This window comes from Dendropsophus ebraccatus, chromosome 1 (assembly GCF_027789765.1).
Source record: "Dendropsophus ebraccatus isolate aDenEbr1 chromosome 1, aDenEbr1.pat, whole genome shotgun sequence".
In the NCBI taxonomy this organism is placed as follows: Eukaryota; Metazoa; Chordata; class Amphibia; order Anura; family Hylidae; genus Dendropsophus; species Dendropsophus ebraccatus.
The window spans coordinates 116,430,551-116,443,154 of record NC_091454.1 but is presented as its reverse complement, the minus strand read 5'-3'; positions in this window follow the sequence as shown (position 1 = coordinate 116,443,154).

Sequence of the window (12,604 nt, the reverse complement as noted above, 5' to 3'; positions counted from 1 at the left end):
GGTCGGGATTCCCAAAGAGGGAGGAGACAGACACCTTAAATTATTACAGAGAGAAGCATACCTCATATCCTACTTTGAAGCTTTAGGTCCACTAGGCTTGAACGACAGAAACGAGCTACACGTGTTCCTTTAATGTTTTTAATGTGTTGTGAAGTTACATTGTTTTACATTTTGTACGTCACCCAGGGGTGGAGTATATAATCATGTGATGTGTAACATGATGCTGTCAATCACCAGCTAGAGGAAGTGTTCAGCTGAACACGAAACGTGCGTCGCTGTGACCTGATTAGCCTAGCTCCCTCTCCCTGCAACTTTTTAATGGATTTTTCATTACAATAAAGAAGACATTTTTCATCCTGGGTGAGTGCCGATTTCTTTACTCTATATGCTATATTGGATTCAGACTTTTTTGATCTGAGCACCCCCGTATAGGATGTGTTTTATATGTGTCTAGTGAGTGATACCATAACGGGTTAAGCTGAGATAGTAGTGCCGAGTCTGTGTCCTTCTGGAAAGTAATTGCTGCACCTGATGTTTTCTGACTCTGAGCACACTGAGAGTGAACCCGAAGCAAGTATGGAGACAGCAGATAACGTCTCGCTCAAGAGTCTAGACACTGTATTAGAAGCAGGGAGAGAGGATGCTCAGGCTTTTTTTGCGTCATGCAATACAAAAGACGAGCTTCAAGTTCTAAGCACAAAGTCTGTGGAAAATAAAGTTGTGGCGTTAGCCGAAAAGGAGGTGAGACTCTTCTGGACGATTAAATCCCTGCAGTCCTATGCTGACTGTGGGAGAGTCCCCAGAGGACTGAGAGGTTATAAACCACCTTCACAGTATCAGGATGACCAAGACTTTGTGAATTGTTGGAATACTGCATATGAGGAACATGCTAAAAATTTAATGCTTATAATCCTACAAAGGAATAAGAAAGAGTATGAATGGGTGTCTGCCGAACTCTCCAAAGCAAAGGCAGAACTTAAAGAAAGAGTAGCGGAAGATCAACTAAGATTATTCCTAAAGAAAACAGAGAAACGCTTAGTTACTGTTCAGACGGACACTAAAGAAAGGAAAAAAGGGAAGTTCTTAAGGGACAAAATGGACTATGATAAGGGCCGTATTTTCAACTGGTCCAACAAACCCATTACCAGGAGACTGAGCAGTAAAAACAGCACTAAGAGGGTGAAAGGTAGTTACACCGATTTTGGAACAACCGACTCGGATTCAAGCGTGTCAGATAAAGAGACGCCAAGAGGAGAAGCGGAATTAAAGAGCCAGCAACAACAACAACAAAAAAAGGAAAAACTCCCTTTAGAAAATCCATTAGAAGGGGAAGGAGGAAAAGGAGAGATAGAGAGGAAACGCAAGCAGAAACGCAAGTTTGTCTCATGGAAGAAGTAACATCTGCCCGCAATGTGGTGAACATCTCTGGCGTGGACTTAGATGAGGCTTGCGTATCCCTTCTCTCAAAAGGCTTGAACTTTGGCATTAGAGAGGACTTTGATTTCTCCAGATTTGAAATAGATCTATATAAAAGCATTCGTAAAATAAATCTCCATAAATTCTTTAAAACACAAGTGAGAGGAGGGGAGAATCAGGGCGAACGGGAGGAGGGGGAAATCCCAGCTGTAATAGGGCCATTAGGTTTCAGTATGTCGGAAAACATGTCTTTAAGGGAAAGAGAGTGTATTCATATTCTGCATGACTTAGAAATGGAGGTGGAGGATAGCAATGTGACAGTCCCGGGACCGACTGAGTTCAGTGAATTCAGAGGTGGGAACAAATCCACCTTCAGCCCCCCCCTAGAACCAGGTGGCGCAATAGATCTATTTACCAAGACAGTCACCAATGAAATTAAAGCACTGGTTTATCCTAAAGCCGGACCTAACCTAACCCCTAGTGAGAGCAGAGCGTTAAAATGGCTGAAGTCGAGAGCAGACCTCACTGTCAGGAGGGCGGATAAGGGGGGCTCAACGGTGGTGATGTCCACAACCTATTATATCTCAGAGGCTAATAGGCAGCTTAACGACACTAACACATATAAAAAATTAAAAGGTGATCCAACTTCCAAAATCCTAGAAAAGCTACGAAGCCTGCTGAGGACGACCGTAGAGCAGGGCTTACTCTCTAGTAAAATGGCAGAAAAGCTTATACCAACATGTGCCAGAAAACCGAAATGGTATTTCCTCCCTAAAATACATAAGTCGCTGAGCCGACCCCCGGGACGACCTATTGTCGCGGGGATCGGCTCGGCGACTGAAGCCTTATCCAAATATATGGATTGGCTATTGCGCCCACTGTTGCCCACCATCCCCACTTACCTCAAGGATACTAGTGAGTTCCTTCAGGCACTTGAAAAGGTCCCTTGGAGGGAGGGATTCCATCTAGCTTCCATTGATGTCGAGAGCCTGTACACCCGCATCCCCCATGATGCGGGTGTACAGGCGATCGGGGAGTTTTTACGAGATACGGAGAAGTCGGATGAATTTATTTCCTTTGTGTGTGATTCCCTTTTGTTCATCCTAGGTAATAATGCTTTTAGGTTTGGCGATCAGTGGTACCAACAAGAAGTTGGCACCGCGATGGGCACACCAGTTTCATGTGCCTACGCGAATATGTTCCTGGCCATCTTTGAAAAAAGATATATATTCTCTGCCAGTAATCCTTTCTGTGTGAATATTAAAACATTCCTGCGTTTCATGGATGACGTGTTCATAGTGTGGGAGGGCACTCAGTCTGAATTTTCGGACTTTTTACAGTACCTTAATTCCCCCAACACTATGAACATGGCATTTACAGGAAATTTTGGTGACCAAAGCCTGGAGTTCTTGGATGTAATGGTGAGGATTAATCAGAACAGAATAATTACAGAGGGATATAGGAAGCCCACCACTAGCAATACCTTACTGCATTTTAAGAGCTCGCATCCATTAACAGTAAAAAAGGCCATCCCGTATGGACAGCTCTTAAGACTTAAGAGACTGAACAGCCAACCAGAAGGTTATCAGAAACAAGCAAAAGAACTACTCACTAGACTGGAAGAAAGAGAGTACCCTAAAAACATTTTACAGAAAGCTTACGTGAGAGCAGAAAAGAAAGATAGAGCACAATTAATGAAGGGAAGTAAAAGAGAAACGGAAGAAAAAATTGATAGATTTTGTTTTTCTTTTGATAATACACCCATGAACGGCGATATAAAAAAAGCCATTAATAAATATTGGTACTTTCTACAAAGTGATACAACACTCAATGACAAAACAAACACAAGACCCATTGTGACATATAGACGCAATCGTACATTAGCAGATAAATTGAGAGAGCAGAATAGTGCAGAGAGACAAGAGACATGGCTTGAAAAAAGTTTACCTAAGGGGAACAAAAAGTGCCATAATTGCACACACTGTAGCAAATTTATTCCTGCAAACTGTCTAAAGATTGGGAGTAAAGAGTGGCGAGTGAGAGAATTAATAACATGCAGAAGTACATATGTCGTGTATGTCTTGTTTTGCCCTTGTCAGTATTTTTACATCGGCAAAACAAAAAGACAATTAAACATACGGTATAGAGAACACTGCCATTCATTAGTCACAGGAAAAGGGTCCATGAGAATGATAACCCACATGAGAGAAGTACACGATGGAGATCGCAACACTCTACGGTTTGCGGGATTGGAGAGGGTCGGGATTCCCAAAGAGGGAGGAGACAGACACCTTAAATTATTACAGAGAGAAGCATACCTCATATCCTACTTTGAAGCTTTAGGTCCACTAGGCTTGAACGACAGAAACGAGGTACACGTGTTCCTTTAATGTTTTTAATGTGTTGTGAAGTTACATTGTTTTACATTTTGTACGTCACCCAGGGGTGGAGTATATAATCATGTGATGTGTAACATGATGCTGTCAATCACCAGCTAGAGGAAGTGTTCAGCTGAACACGAAACGTGCGTCGCTGTGACCTGATTAGCCTAGCTCCCTCTCCCTGCAACTTTTTAATGGATTTTTCATTACAATAAAGAAGACATTTTTCATCCTGGGTGAGTGCCGATTTCTTTACTCTATATGCTATATTGGATTCAGACTTTTTTGATCTGAGCACCCCCGTATAGGATGTGTTTTATATGTGTCTAGTGAGTGATACCATAACGGGTTAAGCTGAGATAGTAGTGCCGAGTCTGTGTCCTTCTGGAAAGTAATTGCATGTAGTCAACTCCTCCACACAACCAAAGAAGAAAAACAAACATTTCAAAGAGCATGGGAACGTGGTCTTAACAAGGAATTCCCTGCTAGAGAATGGGACAAATCATTTCATTTCTGTCATAAACCTTTAATTTCATGTGAAGCTCAAGAGTGTCAAAGTGTTAAAGAGTTCCTGCACTATTACACAATATAAAATATATACAGTATAAATAAGTTACAAGATGACCCATCTGTCCTCTGGCTGAGTGACCTATCACTTCAGAGACTGGCTCAGACATGCCAGTGGCGGCTGTGGGCGGTAGGCGGAAGCTAGAACAACACTGGGAAGTATGGACAGGTACATATAAGATGTATTATTTTACACTTAAGGCAAGGGCTGCACGGACAGTGAGTACTAAAATGCTTAAATGCTTGTTTCTTAACCCTTTATGGACAGAACCCAAAATGGCCTTAAGGACCGCGCCAATTTTCAGTTTTGTGGTTTTGTTTTTTCCTCCTCGCCTTCTAAGAGCTGTAACTCTTATTTTTTCCATCTATAGGGCCATGTAAGGGCTTGTTTCTTTCAGGAACAGGTGTACTTTGTAATGACATCTTTCAATCTACCATGTATGACAGAACCCCCAAAATATTATTTATGGGGTGAAATTGGGAACAAACACTTCTGCAAATTTTGGGTGGGTTCCGTGTTTACGTAATGCACTTTATGGTAAAACTGACATGTTATATTTATTCTATAGGTCATTCGGAACACAGCGATATGCAGGTTATATAGCTTTTGTAATATTTTACTATTTTTATTAACAGTAAAACTTTTTTTTTGCAAATAGGTATGATTATAATGGTGCTATTGTGACTTTTAGGCTAGGTTCACATGCTGTATCTGTGCGGCTGTATTGCGGGCGGTAAATCATCGGCCGGATTTTTCCGGTTCATGCGTACGCTGGAAAGTATAGGATATACGGCTGCACAGTGCACACTATGTATGAATCTACGGCCCGATCGTAAAAGGACCCGTAAAAAATGAACAAGACCATTGTTTGCGGCTGGAAATGCGGCCGTGGATTGACAGGCGGTCCGTACGGAGTACTTCAAAAATAGCCGGCAATGGTGCCAAATTCCGATGCCTCTAATAGTTAATATATTAAATTAATAAAACACATTTTCTTTGTAATAAAGTCCCTTTCGTTGGTCAATGATTTAATTCTAACGAATCCATCATTGTGCAATTAAATATACTGTTAAAATAAATATATATATAAATAAATGTATATTTATATATATATTTATTTTTTGACAGTATATTTAGTTGCACAATGATGGATTCAATTAAATTATTGAACAACGAAACTGATTTTATTTAATGAAAATGTGTTTTATTAATTAAATATTAATTAGTACAGGAAGCTCCAGTAAGCCGTTAATTCATATTGCCGGCAATAGAGCATTCTGTACTAATCATCACTTTACTTTAATTAAAACATCAAATGTTTCTTCTAATTATGTTATCACAATAGCATTATTAGAAGAAACATTTAGAATTATATGTGCGCTCAGCTGATTGGCTGATCGGCTGAGCTTACGTATAATTAGCGGGTCCGCAGCACAGTGACTTCATTGTGCTGCGGACCAGCGAAGAGGACACATCGGGGTGAGTATAGAGCTCTCCCCACCCCCTCCCCAGCACTGCACCCCTCCCAGCAAGGAAAGGGGGTCACTTAACCCCTTCCTTGCTGGGATGGGTGCAGTCTGACATCAGTCTGGCCCCCAAGGGGTTAAGGGGGCTGCAATACATCCTCCCTTAACCCCTTGGGGGCCAGACTATAAGCAGCGATCTGTAAAGATGCTGCATACTGTAAGGTGCACAACACCGCTCACAATGATGGGTGTTGTGCTCCTGTTTGTGTGTTTTTTGTGTGTTTCTCCCTTTTTGTTTTTCAGATATCGGTATCCTGTGGATTACGTAGGATTCGGTGGACTACGTCGATGACCAGCGGTTGTTTGTTGTTTTTTTTTAATAAAATGGTCAATGAGGGGTGTGGGGGTGTTTTTATTTGAATAAAAAATTTTTTTAACTTGTGTCTTGTCTTTATTTCTTTACTTTATAGACTTAGTAGTGGAAGCCGTCTAATAGACGGAATCCATTACTAAGTCGGGGCCTAGTGTTAGACGGTATAAAATGGCTAACACTAACCCCCCCTTATTACCCCAGTACCCAATGCCACCAGGGGTACTGGGAAGAGTCGGGTGCCAGTGGTCCCGGAGCGTCAAAATTGGCGCTCCTGGACCGGGTGGCAGCAGGCTGGTAAGATTTAGGCTGGGGAGGCCCTAAACCAATGGCTCTTCCCACCCTGGTGTTACCAGGCTGCTGTCGTTTGGTTTTTAACCCGGCTGGTTATAAAAATAGGGGGGACCCTATGCGTTTTTTTTAATTATTTATTTATTTAAAAAAAAAATGCATAGGGTTCCCCCTATTTTTATAACCAGCCGGATTAAAAACCAAACAACAGCAGCCTGGTAACACCAGGGTGGGAAGAGCCATTGTTTTAGGCCCTCCCCAGCCTAAATCTTACCAGCCTGCTGCCGCCCGGTCCAGGAGCGCCAATTTTGACGCTCTGGGACCACTGGCACCCGGCTCTTCCCAGTACCCCTGGTGGCATTGGGTACTGGGGTAATAATGGGGGGTTAGTGTTAGCCATTTTATACCAGCTAACACTAGGCCCCCACTTAGTAATGGATTCCGTCTATTAGACGGCTTCCACTACTAAGTCTATAAAGTAAAGAAATAAAGACAAGACACAAGTTAAAAAATGTTTTATTCAAATAAAAAACACCCCCACACCCCTCATTGACCACCGCTGGTCATCGACGTAGTCCACGGAATCCGACGTAATCCACAGGATACCGATATCTGAAGAACAAAAAGGGAGAAACACACAAAAAACACACAAACAGGAGCACAACACCCATCATTGTGAGCTGTGTTGTGCTCCTTACAGTATGCAGCATCTTTACAGATCGCCGCTTACAGTCTGGCCCCCAAGAGGTTAAGGGAGGATGTATTGTATCCCCCTTAACCCCTTGGGGGCCAGACTGATGTCAGACTGCACCCATCCCAGCAAGGAAGGGGTTAAGTGACCCCCCTTCCTTGCTGGGAGGGGTGCAGTGCTGGGGAGGGGGTGGGGAGAGCTCTATACTCACCCCGATGTGTCCTCTTCGCTGGTCCGCAGCACAATGAAGTCACTGTGCTGCGGACCCGCTAATTATACGTGCGCTCAGCCGATCAGCCAATCAGCTGAGCGCACATATAATTCTAAATGTCTCTTCTAATAATGCTATTGTGATAACATAATTAGAAGAAACATTTGATGTTTTAATTAAAGTAAAGTGATGATTAGTACAAAATGCTCTATTGCCAACAATATGAATTAACGGCTTACTGGAGCTTCCTGTACTAATTAATATTTAATTAATAAAACACATTTTCATTTAAATAAAATCAGTTTCGTTGTTCAATAATTTAATTGAAACAAATCCATCATTGTGCAATTAAATATACTGTCAAAAAATAAATATATATATAAATATACATTTATTTATATATATATTTATTTTAACAGTATATTTAATTGGAAAATGATGGAATCGTTTAAATTTAATTATTGAACAATGAAAGGGACTTTATTACAACGAAAATGTGTTTTATTAATTCAATATATTAACCATGAGAGGCATCGGCATCGGCATACTGCAGAGGATCGCAAACTCCGGTAATAGCAATTCATGTAAACTGTTTCCCTGCTTTCCCAGATGCATCCAGAGGTGTTTGCATCACTTTCTTAAGATTTTATTTGTTATTTTTAGTTGAATCAGATTTCCAAGTAAATGACCGTATGTTTTCAGCCGCATGTCTATTTTTTCCTACGGCCGTAGTTTCAGCCGCACATTTACAGCCGCATAAAAAATACAGCCGCACACATACATAGTGTGAACATAGCCTTATAGCGTTTTTATTTTTTCACGTAGGGGACTATATGCAACATTATTTTTTGCACCATGATCTCTAGTTTTTATTAACACAATATTTGTGTAGATGAGACGTATTGATCAATTTGTTTTATTTATTTTTTTTAAACAATCTTGGAATTTTTTACGTCATGGGTCCTTAAAGAGAACCAATCATGGACGAAAGTTAAAAAAAATTTATTCCCTAATTAGATGTAAATCATCATTTTATTGACATTTGTAAATATAATTCATTATTTTTATTGCCACGTTTTTTAATTATTCACTTTTTACTTTCCTGTCTCGAGCCGGCTCTTTTCAAAAGAGCCGGCGCGAGACAGGAAACTCCCGTCATGCAGAGCGGCAGGAAAGGTTCCCATGATCCTTTGCCCGCCGCTCCGTTAATACACAGTGATCTCGCGCTATACAGCGCAAGATCGCTGTGTATTTTCTAGTCCCTCTTCTCTAATCTATTTATGAAGATACAGACTGCCTCTGCAGTCTGTATCTTTATACTTTACCTATCCTCTTCTTCGGTGCAGCAAGGCCGGCGCCGCCATCTTGATTACGTCACTTGCGTTCCAGCGGTGGAACGCAAGGCCCGTAATCAAGATGGCGGCGCCCGGCCGTGCGGCACTGAAGCAGAGGATAGGTAAAGTATAAAGATACAGACTGCAAATACAGTCTGTATCTTCATGAAGTCTATCTATGAAGATACAGACTGCCTTTGCAGTCTGTATCTTTATACTTTACCCGATTCTCTGTTCCCTGGCTGTTCCGGCGGCGGCGCCATCTTGATGACGTCACGCTGGAACGCACCGCTGGAACGCAAGTGACGTCATCAAGATGGCGGCGCCCACCGGAACAGCCAGGGAACAGAGGATCAGGTAAAGTATAAAGATACAGACTGCAAATGCAGTCTGTATCTTCATGAATAGACTTAGGGAGAGATATACTTTCATAATAGGGACAGTTAAATTTAGGTGATTGGTTCTCTTTAAGTAACAGGATTCTATGATGTATCTGTACGTCATGGGTCCTTAAGGGGTTAAGTCGATGCTCAAGCTCTCAATTTGAGTGACGATCCCAGTTATCGTAGGAGACTTTGGCATTTTTTAAGGGGCCCCCCTATTAGGTTGGCTCAGACATGCACCTGAACGCCTTAGAAAGTGATAAAACCACCACAGGTCTAGGGGAAAGGGAATATAAATGCTCTGCATTTGCGGACGATCCGTTGGTCTATATCACTAACCCCCTGATCTCTGTTCCTTCTTTGATGACCCGCTTGTCAGAATTTGGTTCTTGGTCAAATTATAAGCTCAACCTATCCTAATCTGAGGCACTGGATGTCGCTTTGCCAGTGCAAACTGTTTCCTCCCTGAAGGCCTCCCTACTATTTCATTGGTCCCTGCAAGGGATCACATACCTAGGATTCAAAGTCCCTTCTGACTTATCATGTTTACTTACAACAAATTTTTCCCCTATGCTTTCCCGATTTAAAAAAGAACTGGAACACTGGGATCGCTCAAAGTTCTCCTGGTTTGGGAGGATTAGCATAATTAAAATGGCCCTCTTTCCCTGCCTCATCTACCTTATGCAGACCATACTCATCTTCCTCCCTTCATATTTTTTCTGTCAACTTTAGAGGTGTTTCGGGACCTTTGTGTAAGCATCCAGTAGTCCTCAAATCAACAGGGCAGGATTTCCCGATTGCCGTCTGTACTACCTTTCCTGTGTCGATGCTTGTGTTCTTGACATGTTCCATAATGAGAACTCCAAATTATGGGTCCATATAGCCCAAGACTTATCCTCTTAGTCTCTCTCCACCCTCCCCTGGACCTGGTCTCCGACCCACTCAGACACCTCCCACTTGTCTCTCGCCACCTGATATACATTAGACAGTTTACATTGTGACGGTAGCGGAGGGTCTCTAGTGGACCAGCTGGGCCCCCTACTGCCTCTCACTGACCACCCTGACTTTCTTCCTGGTGTCTCCTCGTCCCCTTTCTTAGGGTATTGCAAATCCTCGCCCCTTAGATTTCCAATAACTCTATCCTGCCGCTCTCTGATAAAGTGCAAAAAGACATAGGGGTGAACAGTGCCCCATTTGCATATATCCATCTACGCCACTTTTAAATGACCACATCTCGAGGCAAGCAGCTACACTGCAATTATACAGGAGTTTGACACGGTATCAGGTTATGGCTTTTTTTAAGGACATCCTACATGGTCATACCTTGTTTGTAAACAGGAGGTCCGTAAAAATAGATTATCTCCTGGAGTACCTGCATAACCTGGAACCCAGTGACAGGGGGAGTACACCCCTATACAAGGGCTGCATAGATGGTAGGCCACAGCAATCACCGGGCCAGGTGTGTTGCCACCAAAGCCTTCCCCTGTCTCCATGGAGTTGGAGGAGTGTGACAGGAATTATCACCTGTACCAATATGGTTAACACACTTAAAGGCCTGAGCCTGATACCAGGACATGGAAGCCACCACACAGATCACTACAGAAGCCAGTTTCACCTCAACAGCTCCTCCTACAAACTAGGGAGTACCTTAAGCGGCCAACACCATCTCACCTTCTTCCAAAGTGGCAGTCATTCCCAGGAACCCACCTCTATACCAATGGGTGCCCAACTTTGTGTGTAATCAATGGTGAGTGAATGCTCAGAGGTCTCAGGGACCAGAGATTGAGCCTATATCTTGTCCCAGAAGCAGCTAGGGTCAGTTAGAGAGCTTTAGTTATGCACCCTTTGGGCAGTTATTGTTTCTATTATGTTTCAAAGTATTTAAGTTTTGCCATGCTGGTTACATGATGTAATATTAAAGAGGACCTGTCACCCCCCGTGCCGGGGTGACAGGTTCCCGACCCCCCGTTACAGCCCCCTATACTCACCTGATCCCGCCGGGTCCCGCTTCTGGATCCGGTCAGGTCACGGAGATATGAGCGCCCAAAGCCCGGCGCGCGCGCTCACAGGAGAGTCCGATGCCCATAGAGAATGACGGAGCATTCATTCTCTATGAGCGTCGGACTCTCCTGTGAGCGTGCGCCGGGCGCTCATATCTCAGTGACCTGACCGGATCCAGAAGCGGGACCCGGCAGGATCAGGTGAGTATAGGGGGCTGTAACGGGGGTCGGGAGCCTGTCACCCCGGCACGGGGGGGTGACAGGTCTCCTTTAAAGAAAAGTGACTGGTCATTACAGCATGTATGTGGCAGGAATACTGCCTATTGTTCTTGATTGGAGGGGAGGTCCTTTTTGGGGGGTTTAGTGTGTTAAAAACTATTACAGTGATTGCTACTAGGGTTTAGTGTGTTAAAAACTCTTACAGTGATTGCTACTGCTTATTGCACTATATTTGTGAATGTACATAAATGCTGACCTAGATAGGGATGTTGTTGCTAATGGAGATATAGCTGCTCAGGCATAAGATAGTGTGATTCCCAATGGGGAAGTTCTCTTTGATGGGGCACTGAGTGGTAGCAAGAAGTCAGGGGCAGAAGTAAGAACTAGTAAGAAGAGAAAGCAGAATAAGGATGTGTTGAAGGAGGTGTCTCCGAGGTGCTACTGTCAGCAAGGATAGGATATATCTTACAAAGATGGTAAAGGCTGCTAGTATGGATAGAAAAGTTGATCTGGTGATTCATTTAGGAACAAATGACTTGTCCCAGAAATTGTCCGGCCTGTAATTAGAATAACATAGTATGTCACATCTCAGAGTTTAATGCATGGTTAAGGTAATGTTGTAAGGCTTAAGGTTTGGGGTTTGTTAGCCATAATTCTTGCAGATGTTCCAATAAGACGATGTACAAGTGAAACGGTGCAACTATGTGCAATGGTGCAACCATGAATGGGGAGGAACTTTTGAAAAATTCAGTTCATCCCCAAATCAATTTTTTTTGCAACGTTTGGAACAAATCATGGTTCGTAATGTTCAGTTTACTCAGCTCTAATTGTAATATAAGTTAATATGGTAGCTGCCACGCTTTAGTATAAAAAGATCAAGTCCCTGGGCTTCAATAGATGCCTTTGCAGTAAACCTACAATAGCTGTCTTATGGCCCATAGAGGCCTTAGAGGTAACTCCCATGTTCGATCACTGGCTAAGTCTTTGGGGAGAAGAAATGTTTTGCAATAATATATAACATTATATTGTACAATTCACAAGAATGTTATTCATTAATATGCAATATTATTCCGAAAAGAACAAAATTGTCACTCCACACTTCTCCATGAAACTGAACATCACAGACATGCCTGGAAGAGCACAAGGGCTGACATCTCTTCCCAGCTGTCTTACAATCTGCCCTCCATGCTGCCAGTGAACATACCGAGAATTCCCTAGGAGCTTACATGCTTTGTGCTCTGTGTTTTTTTTATGTGACCATAAGAATTGTAATC